The sequence below is a fragment of the Drosophila biarmipes genome, chromosome 2L (genome assembly GCF_025231255.1).
Source record: "Drosophila biarmipes strain raj3 chromosome 2L, RU_DBia_V1.1, whole genome shotgun sequence".
Classification (NCBI taxonomy): Eukaryota; Metazoa; Arthropoda; class Insecta; order Diptera; family Drosophilidae; genus Drosophila; species Drosophila biarmipes.
The window spans coordinates 20,153,331-20,168,390 of NC_066612.1; the positions used below are offsets into that span (position 1 = coordinate 20,153,331).

Below are 15,060 nucleotides of genomic sequence, written 5' to 3' on the forward strand. Positions count from 1 at the left end.
GACCCAGACCCAGCACAAGGACACGGAGGATGCGAGCCACTCGACCATGATTTCCCCCGAGCTTTGTTCCGCCTTCCACTTATCACCACGTCAGGACGTCAGGTTGTCAGGACATCGGGATAACGGGGTATCTCGATATCGAGCTCTTCCCTAGGCACACTCACTTCCAGCTCACTGAGCAGATCGCGGAATCGCAGGGTCACCCGCTGCGGCCTTTCACTTTGCCCTGGCTCCGGACTGTGGCTCCTGGGGAGCTGGAGCAGTGCAATCCTGGCTTTCACAAACACAAACACACAGACACTGGCTCTTGGCACTGGCACAGACACTGGCGCAGACACACACGGCAATCGCAGAGGGGACTCACTCGCAAAGGCGAATCGCTGGCAACTAATTTGGGTGACTGCCTGGTGGTCGCGTCGGGTCGTTGGTGCTGCTGCACCGAGGTGTCCGTGTCGGATGGTGTCCACGGACGGATGTGTTCCAGTTCCAGCCAAAGTCGAGTTCGCAACCAACCGCTGAAAGCTCGGGGCCCCAAGGGCGGCTTCCTACTGGCACTCGGAAAAATCATTTAGATTATTATTAGTAAAGTGTTAGAAACAATTAGTGTTTTCAGAAATATTTTGCTCATTTCAATTAATCGTTTATTTAAAAAACTATATAGAATAGTTGTTTTATTGGCCAAAGTTAATTTAAGTACACAGTAAACTAAACGATAAACTAAACTAAAATCCAAACAAATCAAAGAAAAGACTGCAGACCTCTTTTCCCATTCTGAAGGAAAATGTCAGTTAAAAATCCAAGCAAATCAAGTTGCCTTGAACAGCAAGCCCAGCAAGAATCCATCAAAAATCATAACAACTAGCAAAGCGTCTAGCTACCTCAAAAATAAGTTCGACAAAAAGCCTATAAATAAGCCAAACAACTAGCCCAGCAGAAACACACTGAAACAAGAACCCTACTAAATAGTCCAGCCACAATGTCTGGCAAACAGCCTAGCATTAAGCAAAGTAGGAAGTCAAAATCAAAAAGTCGAGGATCTCGATAGCAAAGAGCATGGCAAAAAGCCTAACAAAGAGACTTGCGAAGAGCTTTGCAAAGGTTTTTAAAAAATGTCTAAAAAAATGTTTGACAACTACTTTGTAAATTTACGGTTGGAGTCGGTTTCTGTAATGGACGAACAGATAGATATTCCTTTTCTTTTTTCAAAAGGGTTCTTTTCACAGCAATGACGGACTTATTTTTGGAGTGTAAAATGCTGTTCAGAGAGGTCGCAAGCTTTGAGCGCGACCTATCCCAAAGCTTTTGGCTCGGATGGCATCCACACGCGGCTCCTTCCAGTGCGCAATGTTGGGCCTGCGCGAGGTTGGCGCCAGCACGTGCCACGACGCAGTCCAGCTGTTGGTTGGCGAACCCACCACGCCCCCTGACCCTGCCCAATGCACACCATCCCTTTGGCGCCCCTCCATCCCAGTTGCCATTCAAATCAGAGCCGAGCTGCGGGTTGACTTCTGACCATTGATGGCGCACGCAGGCGGGTCAAAGGGCCTCTGCGAGGAGAAGGTGGCTATGTGCTGCGGTCGAATGCACTCGGGCTTGGCCCAAAATGGACGCAGCTGGAGATGGAGCTGGTGGCCTGGGGGCCTGGGGGCCGAGCACGAGTATCTCCAACTCCAGCCGCCGTCGGCCCTTCGCCGAAGCCTTCTTTATTGACTTTAGCCTTCCAATTGGGTTTTTAGGTCAGCGTCAGCCTTCAGCCCACACGAACACACACCCATCGATTGGATGCAGTCAGCAGCTCAAAGGAGCTCGGTCATCGGACATCGCACTCACAAATCCCCACCCTGCAATCCATGCTCACTGGCCAACTGCAGCTGACACTTGTGGGATGTCACAGCGGAGCGATGGTCGAGATAAGCCAGCTGATTTTCCCTTTTACTATGCCTAATTACTTAATTCACTTGTCCAAATTTAGTTTGTGCCTGCCGCACGACAAAGGTCAGAATAAAGTGCAGGTAGGCTTGTAAAACGTTGTAATTAAATTAGCCAAGGCATCAAAAAGTTAGAAAGGTTAAGTGCACTAAGGCACTGCCAAATATCTCAATTTCTCAGACTGCGCATATTTATAAAATTTATTAATATAACATGAGTATGCACAGATTGAAGTGAACATTTAAGAAATGAATTTAATATTAATAAATATATTTGCCAATGAATTAATAATATACAATTATCGTTACATTTTTTAATGAATAGTTGTGTTTAAACGATATGTTTCTGAACATATCAGTACAGTGAAAGCATAAATCTTTTCAGATGACCGAAATCCATCTAAAATAGGTGCACGGATTTCCAGCTAATATGTGTGCCGTAGAGCTTCTGTTGACTTATTTATTGTGCGGCTGTGAATCATCAAATGAATGGCTTGTCATCTGGAAGGGAGGAGGCGATGCAGTACCAAGACTTGACGCATTTTGTGTGCAAAACGTTTCGAGCTTATTGTTCCAAATTCGATGCCTATGTCTCAGGCCGGCTCTCGAGACCCGTCCTCATCGGGCATAATTTGTTGGATCCGTCGGATCATCACAAAAGAAAAGCGATGTCATCGGCGAAAATGCAGCACAGCTTTCCAAGCGACCGGATTTTGGCCCGGGGAGTAAGCTTCTAAACAATGCCGACCAATTTCCAAAACAATGTCAGCGTGCGCAATTTTAATGATTGCAGATATTTTAATGCGGCACCAAGTTATTGTTCTCATGGTGCTGCTTCACACTGAACAAAATTAATAATTTCTTTACAAACATAGTCTTTGACTGTTTTATTCCTGATTAGTACTCTGCCATTCTAATATTGATATTAGCTCTCCTTTTACTACTTTTTTTTACCACTATCAAAAGCGAAGATACAATTTTTCTCTCTGTTTCTGAAATATTTGGAAACGTATTGCTATCTGAATCTGGTGGCTGCAACGTCAGCAATGGGCGGCGCAATCGCTATGGAAATTTCTGTAAAATAAGTCCATCGCACAACATGCCATCGCCTGTCGCAGGGGTCCAAGTGGATGGATATGGATGGATAGATGTGTGTAAGTGTTTTTTGCACTGTGAAACTGTTTTCGGCAAATGCAAAATGATTGATTGACTCTCAGCATCATTATTATTAGCATTTTTGGGTTCGGGTCTCCGTTTTGCCTGCGCTTCTGGCTAATTAACAGACCTGACCAACTCCGATTAGGTATTGGTGTTGCTGCTGGCCTGGTTCATTCAACTCTGGCGCTGATGGGTGAAGTACAACCGTTGGACCCGACTGCCTGGCCAGGCCACTAATTGAAGCCGAGGAGGAATTACCAGATAATTTTAATGTGTTACGGTAGCTCAGCATTAGCCCAAGCCAATTTTCACTTCGCATCTCGCGTCGTGACTTCTTTCTTTGTTCGACTGCTGCACATTAACTTTGTATTTTTCTTTAAACAAAATCTTGACCCCAAGATTTAAATTTTATATTAATAGTAAGGTGGTAAGAAGAACTAAAATATAAATTGATTTTAAAGTAAATAACGCTTTCGATTGCAGAATTGCCATGGTAATAATTTATTTCCACACTTTATAAATATTTGACTAGTTATGCAGTGGGTCTAATAAAAAAGAAAGTAACCTAAACGGTTACAAATTAAAAGAACTGTCTTCCTGACACAGATTTTTTTGATGATCCTGTACAGCTCTATAGGAACATCAGTTTGATATCTCATCGTTTGCAAAGATTAGACAAACCCATCCACCATTTACAAAAAACAAATTTACATTCGCAGCGGTAATATGAAATTTCAAATACCGAGTCTTCAGAGATGGGCAATACGTATTCAAGTCGGATTTATGAGTTATGCCCCTAAGCTCGGAGGCAACTGTACCTTGTGCAATGTGATCGACGCCATTTTTGAGCCAACGGCGCTCAATTCGTAGACTACGATGGCCGACAAACTTACATTCCATGCATGTGGCACACACCTTCAAAAATTCACTCATACCCAGTGAAGTACCTACTTGTCCAGACGCTTTCCAGCTTATTTTACATAATAACATAGGCAGTACCCCCACGAATACGACCACATAAAGCTGGGTACATACCACCACACTGGTCAGTACTAATACTCCTATAACCCTTTATTTGCGTGCTTTTGTTGGCTATAAAATTGTTTTTTTTTTTCATAATTAAATTCATGGTTCGTGTATCATCTTCAAAAAGCAAACCGAAGAAACACTCTCTTGGTCTTTCTCCCTCTCTTTCGGCATTTAATTCGTGCGCCGCAAGGTGAGTCGAGCGGTACCAATAAGCGCACATATGTACAGTCATATTTACCTCGATCATTTCTATTGTCTACACACGTTCGATAGATAAGGAGAGCAACAGGGCAAAGAGAGAGATAGAATGTAGCGTGTGTGAAGGCAGCGAAAGACTGGAAGGAAGGGGTCATCTGAACTACGGACGGTAATACTCAGTGGGTATATTTAATATCATACAACAGTTTAAAAATGTAAAATGTATATATTGATCATAAGGAAAGCGTTTTACTGTGATTGCACATTAGGATTTAGCTTAAATTAAACTACTATAAGTCAGGAACGGATTTTATTTTTTAAACTTTACATGTTATGATCACCTAAAAATGTTGGTACTACTGTGGGCAAAGGGCAAGATACATTTGTTTGTTAAATGAAGAAGCTCTATTTATTTTTCTAGATAAATTTCTTCCCCATCTAGGCAATCCCCTCCCGATAAACTACACTTATGCCAAATAGTCCCTCTCTGGTATACCCATTAACGCCTTTTTCGATTTGGCTTTTATCTGTTGAATCGACCAGAAATGTGAGGAAAATTTGTTCACTAAAAAAAAAACTTTTTCAACAACAATAAAATCTGAACATTACACTCAATATCTCTATAAAGAGTGCTTGATAAGTCGTTATCACGCCACCTTCCCAGTTTTAGTTGTTGAATTTAATTATGCTGCCGCTGGCTCTACGAATTCCATCCAATCTAATGCCGTGGGGTAATCTCAAGCAAAACGAAAGCGCCACCCATCCAAAGATATCTTACGGTCTCCCTCTCACTCGCACTCATTCTTTGCTCAAAGTATCTCCCCACCGATGTTCCACGTACACGCATTTCTTTTGATAATTTCATAATCATGTTTCTATTTTTCACATTGATAACTCACCCAGAGATCACCGGAACTGAGAGCTTTATAGGATGGGGTTTCATATGTGTGTACATGGCCCTATGCGAGTGTCAATAACTCATCGCTGACATCGAATGCTGGTCGCCAACGCAACTGCTCGTCCCCCTCACCTGACCCCATCCGTTAGGAACAACTAGAGGAAAACCCGCTTCGCATTGTTGCACGAGCTGCAAGATAAATGAATTGTCATTTGCCTCGTGTGCAGCGCGGGGCTTAACAGATCGGTGTCTTTATCCCATGGCTGATATATCCCCCTATTAGGCATTCGAGTACCAAACTTAGACGACTCCATCAAATGGGAAACAGAGAAATACTCTGAAAAATGGTAAAACTAGAATATCGGCGAAGAGATAGGCTTCACTTATGAGTCCAATTTGCTATTGATCAGCGTAACTTATTGAGATCGACATTAAATGTACCAGGATAAATCTTTGTACAAAATTATTTTTGTGTTTTCTGAAAGAATGGGTTAGTATGCTTTAATTCCAAGGCCCCCTGAAATAATATCAAAATCTCACAAATGTCATAAGCAAAACCCATTAAAAGCAACCTGAAAATACTGATTCTTTTTATTAAAAATAAACTTGAACCACCCACGAATTCAATTGTTGTTGTTCCTTTTAGTTTCATAGCAATTTCTTTGGTTCATTGAAATGCGTACAAAAATCATTTAGACAGATCGTGGCATTAAAAAATATGTACATAAATGCGTACATATAAACATAGATACATCGAGCGCAAAACAACCGAATATTTTAATTAGAGTATATATAAAAAATAACAACAACAAAGGAAAAATTCAACAAATGAGAAAAACCAGAAGCGAACATGGGACGAGAGGGACGAGAAGGGCGGAGGCAGCAACAAATATTAACAATAATTATACCCAAAATATCAAGACGCGGCACCTATTCCATATAAATTTTAGCTTTCCACAATTTTTTCGTTCACTCACGATAAAAATAACATTCCACACGTACACATACAAGTTGAGGGGGTGAGGAGCGGAGAAATAGATTTGGGAAGTGAGTTTGGACAGTACCTACACACCACCTCCCAGCCTCCCCCTCGGAAAGTGGCTGATAAGTTGCGGAAGGGGGTGTGGGGGGCCCGGTGGTAAAAATAAATACAAATGTCTCCGGCATCAATAAGATATAAATTAAAAGCGTACTACAATCCCAATGTTAATTAGAGAAGCACGAGGAACGAAGACAATGCGGTGGAGGTGGAGCTAAAGACAAAGCTAAGGTGGAGAGAAGTGTAGCGAAGAATGAGAGCACCTCCCTTGTACACTGCGAAAGAAGAGAGTATGGACTACCACAATTTTATAAACAATTTTCCAAAAAAAACCTTATGAACCTAACCCTTGTGGTATATAACATTTCCAAGTTTTTTTTATAGAAAAGTTTGCATTTATTGTCCCCTACTTATATTTCTTATATCATTCAGTTATTACTTTATCTTATATTCTTCCTTAAACAACTGACTATTTGAGGTTTCTTTGAGTGCAATATCACATTCTCATTGGACCCATATCGGCCTGGAACTCAGTGCTCCCATCCTCCCTTCCAATTTCATACCTCGCTCCAGTGCAAGCGTTTGACATGCTGTCGTGTATCTATTAGATACATTAGCTACTGCATGCCGCAGCCTGCGCTCCCTTTTCGGATCTCTAGCTGCATCTACAGATCGTTGCATCTACAGATTGCTGCATCTATGGATCGTTGGGCCGCTGCGACAATTTCGATGTTCTCGCGCTTGGAGTGTTTTTACACGTAAATTTATTTTGTTTTTGTCTACTGTAATAAAGTTGCATCTGCCGCGGGGTGCCACCTTATAGCTTTAGCGTCTGCCCAAGTGGGAGGGAAAACTTTATTTATTCCAGATTCGGGCAGCTTAATGACTTCCTGCAGGGGAGGCTACTGGGAGATCTCGGAGGAAGGGAAAGATTATGGTGCGGTAGTGCTGCTATATCTTTTTGTATGGTATTACATATATATATTATTTCAGTACGATACAACTAAGAACTGGGAAGCGTCCAGCTGGAATACGGTTTCAGAAAGCGTTTTACTGAAGTAACAAGAGAGAACGCTATTATCGATACCATTATCTATCAAATATCCGTTTCCCAGCCAGGGGAACTGTGAGGGAGATGGAGATATAAAATATAAGTGACAGCGTGATTTCAGCGCTTTTTTGCTTATAACTTTATATGAATGGTATGTATTATACATTACAGAGTGGAAACGCTTCATTCTACGTGTTAAATATCCTTCTACGAATTTAGTCCAAGAGTCAGGAATCGCACCGGGAGAGTGATCGAGCAGGCCATTATTTATATCCGCAGAATTTAAAATATACTACTATACTACTACTAGTGCGAATCAAGTCATACACCGATCAATAGGTATTATAAATTTCTTCAACTTTCTTTTACTAAGACTTCTTCTACGAAGACTTTTCATAAGTCGATTGGTTAAATATTTTTTATAAAAATCCGGGTACGGAATGGGAAAAAAATTAAAAAAAAAATTATTTAGTGGATTTTATAAAAGAATTTAAAAAATGAAAGCTTGATATAGGAACTCTTGTGCGTTAAGATACGTTTTTGTTTTATCATTGTACAAATGCATTTCGTTTTGAGCATTTCTAGTTGAAAAAAATTTTTAAATTTATAAAATGTTACAGACTCAATGTCGCTTCTAGGAATGGTAAGCAACAAATGAACGTTTTTCTTGCCTGCGTCACTTCAATTACAATTTCAAATGAGGCCGAATGATTTATTTAAGTCCGTGTGTCAACTACTGCACATTCCAATGTCTAAAATAAAATTTCTTTAATTTCAAAAGTAACCCTGATACTTGGAAAATTTCCTGTCTTGAACGATCTATGGAATTGCATTAAGAATTGTTAAGAAGATAAGTTAAAGTAAAAAATAACCAACACCTTTTAATTTTACCGTATAAAATTCCATACCTTTATTGTTTTTATCTTAATACATAAAAAAAACAAGGTCGAGCTTAAAATAAGTAACATTTATTAAATCTGAGTTTATTTATGGTTAATATAACTTAGCAGAGGGTGCACATTTTATCGCACTTAGCACCCCGTGAATCACAAACTCGGGGTGCTCTCTTCTTCCCAAAACTTGTGGCCAAGAAAGCGGGCAATTCTGCAATTTAATTGGTCGGCTGTCTTTCTTCCCAGACTCTCTGCAGTCTCAGTCTTCAACCTTGCCACTTCGCCTGGTTGGAAAAGTAAACACAATCCGATTGTACGGCTTAGATAATAGCCCAAGAGCTTGTAAGTGTGTGGGTGCCTGCTGGCCAGATTGGGAAGGGGATAGAAAAGGCCGAAAAACCGAAAAGCGTTGCGTGCAACATGTTCGCTGTCGAGCATCAAGCCCCGACGTTCGACGCGTCCGACAAGCCGAAGTATCTGACGGATACGTTTACGAAAACAGGAATTCTTATTACGCGCAGTACAATTTCAGAAATCAGTCGGGCAGCAAGTGTCGTGGTTCAAGTGCGGCTAATTTGGCTTATTTGTGATTTTCTCTTTTGTTGGCTTAGTAAACTATCAAAACTGAAAATACCAGATTTCAAAAGACTTTGAAATAACAAGATTTATAAAATAAAAATAGGCAACCAGAACAATAAAATACGAACAAATAAAACAAGAACAACTATAAATTAGAAACCGAATAAGAACAAATAAACTCGGTGTTTTTGACTGTTCTAAAGAGAAATCCACGAGATTCTAGTTTCTAGTGCAAAACTATAAAAACAAACTGCAGCGGCAACGCGTCGGCAAATTGGCATAAATAAATAAAATCACTGTCGTTTTCTGCCGCTGCTCTTTTTTTGCAACCTGATTTTTATGAATGAATGCAGCTACAGCGAAAAAACCGCAACCAAAGAGCGAGACGGAGCGAGTCGCGTGCACAGGAGCGAAACTGCAGAGGAAAGGGGCGCCCCGAAAAAGCGGACAGGTTGTCCCGTCGATTGCCGCCCACCGCCCACTTCTGCTGCTGTTGTTGTTGTCTTTTCCGCTTTTCCTAGGCGACACACGCTCACGCTTGTCACTTTGTTGCTTTTGCTTTCGCCTGTCAGCGGCTGTCACAAGCACACCAGCGAGCAGAACGGCAGGCACACACACATGCAGCAATTGTTGTCGTTGCAGAATTAATAACGGAAGTTGTGCATTTTATTAATAAAACGAAATTCGCACAGAACCAGATTCGCAATCAGAATCAGAAAAAACAGAACACGAAACTCGCTGCGAGAAAGAGCAAAGACACAAACAAAAACAGAAATCGCCAGTGCAGCGCGACGGCTTCTTCTTGTGGCGTTTTCCTTCTATTTTGTTTCGCTTGTTTTCCGCTTCTCGGAAAACCCTGGAAATCGCCTCTGTTTTGCCTCCCAATATCACCCATTTACTCTTATTGTTATTGCAGTTGTGCAGTGTTGAAAAACCAAACTAAATTCCAAATCGGCTCAAAAAAGTGCTAAAAGTCGTATCAATAAACAAACAAATTCAAAAAGGGCAATCCCTCGATAGCAACCCTCAGTGTTTCAAAAGTGTTCAAATTATACAATTGTGGCACCGCATCACCAAAATCAGCGACTGCCTTTCTGCATCACCGTCGTTTCCAGGAAAAATTGGAGAAAAACAGTGCAAACGGTAAGTCTTAGGACAGTCTAAAAAAAAAGTTTTTTTTTAACGAACTGGTTACTAGAGACATGTATATTTTAACGGGTTACAAATACTTTACTGAAAATGGAATTTTACTGTGCAAAAATCGATCTTTTAAAACCCAATATCATATCTTTTGAAATGCATAATTTTAGTTCTGAGAATTGTAAAGTCCTCATTATAGAATTTTAGTCTAAATTTAGTTTTTCCCACTAAAAATATTCTCAATGATTTTTATTGCTAAGCTCAATTTATTATAATTTCGAACTCTTCGATTTTTAAAGGAAAATATGTTTTTATTTGTAATGGCTTACAAAAACTGACTTACAAAGCGTTCGCGTTTGGGTATCATGGAAATATCTTTAAACTTGCCAAACGAGTGTGGATAATTTTTCTTTAAACGCTTTCATGATTGGTCTGTGGCCCTTGAAGACAGCCCCGAACGGTGTGTCCTCTTCCGAGTTGATAAATGAATCTTTGGATTTTTGGAAAATATTTTCGGGGGAACTCCGTGCAGTAATTGCCAACTTATTTGAGGCAGTGACAGCGGTATGGCATGGCCAATAATGGTAATAGCAGCTAATGAAGCGGGGCTCTCGGCTGGATTTTTGGATTTGTGTTCGGAGTCGGGGGTCCCAGATGCCAAAGACCAGCGCGTAAGTGTAGATTCCTCGCTTCGGCAAGTGTTGTTTTTAAATGTTTTTTTTTACCGGCGTTGAAAACAAACACAAATAGATGTGGAAACCCGGGATGCTGGGAAACAAAAGGGGCAGCCCAGTGCAGAGGAGGCGAACAATTAACGCGTCGCTGTAATTACAGCAAATGGTAAAAAAATGTTTGGGAACAACTAACCAGAAAAAGACACGAGAAGGTACGGCGAGAGGGAAAGATACAAAATATTAATAATCAATAGCCCGCTAAAAGGCATCGCCGGAGTCGGTCGAGTTGGTCGCGTTGGTTGAGGCAATTTTATCGGTCATTGAACGGCCGAGAAACCAAGACCAGAAAGACTTACAAGCCAAAAACGCAAAACGCCAGGCTTGGAAATTATGCCAAAACTCGGATTTGCCGCGGCAAGAAGCGATCGGTTTTTGGTTAATTACCCGAACTAAGGCCCAGGCCAAATCTCCGTTAACCTCCGGGGAACACACTTCGGAGCGGGTTGGTGGGGCCGAGCAGTTAATTACATAAAAACAAGTGATTTGCGTGTGCGCTGCTGCTGCTGCTGCCCACCGGCATCGATTCCAGCTCAACGTTTCTAAGATTTTTTTGGGTAATTTTCAACTCGCCAACTTTCGGCCCGGCTAATTAGCGGAGAAAATCTTTGGCAGAAGCCGAGTGCCCATTTGTAGCTCTTGTGAGTCGCCAGAAGTGGTAATGTGTCCAAGAACAGGTGACCTTTGACCGAAGTTTAAGGCCCTAAAACATAATTGGTTTTCGTATCGGCAATGTTGTACTTCAGCCAAACAGAAAATAGCACTTTTGTATTTATAAGTTTCAATCTTACTACAACTATAATGTTTATAAATATAAAAAATAAATGTTTTAACTTTAATCAAAATATATGAGAATACCTATGGTCCATAACTTATGTATGTATATGGTTAACTTAGTTTTTAAGAAGTACTGTATTCTCCTCACCTTTAAAGCCATTCTAATTCAATTTCCACCCAGGGATTTCCTTCTACTCCACCTTAAATGGTGAGTAGAAGTGTGAAAGAAAAGTAAATTTGGAGTCATCTTCTCTCAAAAATTCTGTTTCATTTCATTATGTCTCAAATAATTTCCCCAGCCCCGTTCTCTTTTCCTCTACTTAGCTTCCGAATGACCTTTGGCTGGCGCCGTCTTCTCCGCATCCTTTCATTCCGTGCCCCACACTCCTTATAATTTATCATAAAAAATAAAAGTTTTTTGGCTTTTTACGAACCTTTTCATGGGGTTTCTGCCCCCCTGCGGTCAAAAAATTGGAAGGGAGCTGGACAATCGGCGCCGTGACTGCGTTCTAGATAAATAAGCATTCTTAATTATCCCTTTGCCCGGTTCTCTGGGGTGGCAAAAATGTTATAAACAATGGAAACCGCGCACTTAATGCGTTTTCTGTTTTCCACAACAGGGCAGGGCCGAAAAAGCAAAAAAGCGACAGCGAGCAAGTATTTTTCTTCATATTATTCATTATTTTGTGGCCAAAAAAGAAAATGTTTTTATTGCCTGCGAAAAAGGGTATAAAATGCCCCGTCGCCATTAGCCAAGGACCCGCAAACGGGACGACAACCATTCCAATCAAATGTGAAGGAGCGAGAGTGAAAAGGAGGCTTCAAAGTGGCCTTTTGGCCAGATATGCACTGATGGGCGGAGAAAGGGGGTGAGAGGGCCCGAAACGGAGAAATGCCGTCGGTAGATGAGATTTGGATTTCTGGCCCATGACAGGCCAGTGACTTTTCACTTTTTCGCATGTGAGCAAATGTGTAATTGAAGTTCCGCTCGAAAGTAAAGGCCGGGCCAAGAGGGAGCACAGAAGAAAGGCAATGGGAGAAAGGACTTTGAGGACGTGGCCATTCGATTCAATTGTTGCCTTTCTCACTCGCCGACGGCGCCTTGGCCCAAAGTCGCGATTGCCACATGAGTTGGCACAAAATCACAAACTCACAAAATCAGTAAATCGCTCACAAAGTGCACGAAAAATGCAGCGAAAATGAAAATGATGTGGCACTTTTTCATTGCTACCTGCCATGTAAATCATCAAACAAAAAATCCTTCGAAAATATTATTGCAGGAGCAAAGGGCTTAAGCGGAATATGGCTGCGCCGATTCGAGAAAATATTCTCATCATAATATTTGCAGTTTTTCTTCGGGACCTCATAACGGCACCGATACGCAACGTAAGCCAACGTAAACATTTGCCTTTAGAAGGTGGAGTACAGTGGTCACTTTCAAAACGCAAGCCCAGAAAATATAAAAGTGTTCCGGGAAGGGTATTTTATTATTTAAAGATATTTTTAGCATTTGTAAAAACGAATCTTTGTTTTTTAACTTATAACCTCATACGTTTGGAAATAACATTTTTTAATTAGTTCTTAGATCGTACGACTATATCATAAAGCTGTCATAGGAATATATTTTTTAGAATTTCGAACTAAATTTAATCAAAATCAAAGCATAAAGCTTTCCATAATAATTCTTAACTGTAGCTAGCAGCAATCCCTGAAAATGTAACACGTTGATTATTTCTTATAACTTCAAGGGTATACAAACTTCGGAGTGCTAAAGCTAACTTTCTTTCTTGTCTTTTTATTTCCATTTTGAGAAGATAAAATAACCATTACCTAAAACCCTAAAACATTTCGGAGTTTCTTACTTTGAGCCTCGAGCATATACCCCATTAGATCTGTAGTTAGTTTTTAGAATCCTGTGCAGTATATTAATTTTTTCTAAAGCAATCAGTAACCTCTCTAAACTTAGAGAAACCGACGACAAGGCTCGTAAGATTGCGTGGCCCTCCTGACATACTTGGAAAAATCAGAGTCTAAGGATTACACCCTGTTATTCTACAATACTTATAGGCGTTCCTTGATTTCCTATGCCAGGGCACCCTTAGCAAAAGGACAACTGCAGTTTGGGCTGTGCTTTGCCCCTTGCTTCTGCCCAGCCCACGACCTAAAAAACGATTTCTATATGTTGGCGACTGCGGCTGTGTGCTGTCCGTGTGTTTAGTATTATCAAATGCAATTTTCTAACGCAGTCGCACTTTCAACGATGACAGCAGCGACGTCGGCAGCGGCAGCGGCAGCGACTGCGGCTGCGACTGCGGCTGCGACGGCGGCCCCCAAAAGCAGCAACAAAGGCCCCCAACAATTGCAGTTTTAAGTGAAAATAAAATGCATGACAACAGCAGTGGAAAGGCGGCAGCAACAACAATGCACGCCTAAAACCTAATAAAAATTCAAATTAACATTTGAAAGAGCGAGTCGGCAGTCAGAGCGAGTGAGGGACAGCGATAGAGAGAGAGCTGCAACGGGCGAAAGAGACGGGGCGACGCACAGGGGGAGAGAGCGAGCGAGACGGAGGCAGAGGGCGAGAAAGAGACGGGCGACGCAGCCGAAAAAGCTTATGAAATTCTATTAATTTTTGAACAAAACGGAATGTAATCCCTGCGAATGACCCATCGCCCTGCCACTCCCACTTTTCTAATCGCCCATCGACCGACCGATGGCAACCGAAACTTTCCGATTCCGATGCTGCCAGCGTCCAAAACTGTTTGTTGTTTTCCCCCGTTTTGTTGCACTTTGTTTTTGGCTTCCTCCTCCGTGTGTCTGTTGTCGTTCTGGTTGTGCAGATTGCAGACACTCGCATAATAATGCAATTTGCCATCTGCCATGCCACGACGTTCCGTCCGATTCGAAAATTCGACGTCACGCGCCAAAAAGACTGCGACCTGTCTTTGTTGTTGTTTCTGTCGTCGTTGTCTGGCCTGTGGATGTCTGTTTGCCCGTCTCACTCCCCCCGGCTCCCTTCTCCCTCGCACACACAAACACACGAAACCCTCCTGGGCACAGATACCATAGGATACAAGCTACGGTGGTCACTGGCAAGCTGGAGTAGGTTGCTTAGCTTGCACGGTTTAGTATTTTGGTATTTTTGCAATTCGAATTCAAAAATATTTTCCCATCTCTTGGCTTCCCCTACGTCGAACTTACATCCGCCGAATCTTTAGCAAAAACGGTTTGGAAATAAGCAAAATTAGTTTTCCATCTTGCAAAATAGAATACTTCCAAATGGGTACACCACTCACATTTTTTAAGTTCACCAAAAAACGCTTCTTACTGAAACAGTAGTTTTTCCAAATGTTCATTAGTGTTCCAGTCGAGTTTAGAATCTTTAATAATCTTACGAAAAAAATCTTTTAAAAATAAATCTTACAAAAAAAGTAATTTGAAAATCAAATACGAAGAAAGTAACTCAAGCAAACCAATATTATAGATGAAGCATATAAATACACATAAACATATATTTTGGCAATTCGACTAAGAATTCGCGTTGTCCGAGTGTCCACTGTGGCTACAAAGACAACAAATCGGTGGCCACCTGCAGGCTGCTTGCCCCTTGCACTCACACATTTGCGGCAAACAAATACT

General features: G+C 41.3%; 1 protein-coding gene and 1 long non-coding RNA gene across 6 annotated transcripts in view; one reads left to right on the plus strand and one right to left on the minus strand.

Moving 5' to 3' along the window:
• LOC127010769 (uncharacterized) overlaps window positions 1-370 on the minus strand; it is a 33,857-nt gene extending 33,487 nt beyond the window's left edge. Inside the window, exon 1 of the long non-coding RNA XR_007763555.1 lies at window positions 165-370. This is a non-coding gene — a long non-coding RNA (uncharacterized LOC127010769). The remainder of the gene's footprint in view (window positions 1-164) is intronic.
• An 8,349-nt stretch (window positions 371-8,719) lies between these two features.
• Window positions 8,720-15,060, plus strand: part of LOC108033762 (protein abrupt) — a 47,639-nt gene continuing 41,298 nt past the window's right edge. For 3 of the 5 annotated variants that reach the window (XM_017108339.2, XM_050885601.1, XM_050885600.1), the window contains exons 1-2: window positions 8,720-8,758; window positions 9,690-9,916. The gene's annotated coding sequence lies outside the window, so the exon portion shown is untranslated. Of the gene's footprint in view, window positions 8,805-9,689; window positions 9,917-15,060 lie in introns of all 5 variants that reach the window. The other 2 variants (XM_017108340.2, XM_017108338.2) reach the window with 2 other exon arrangements.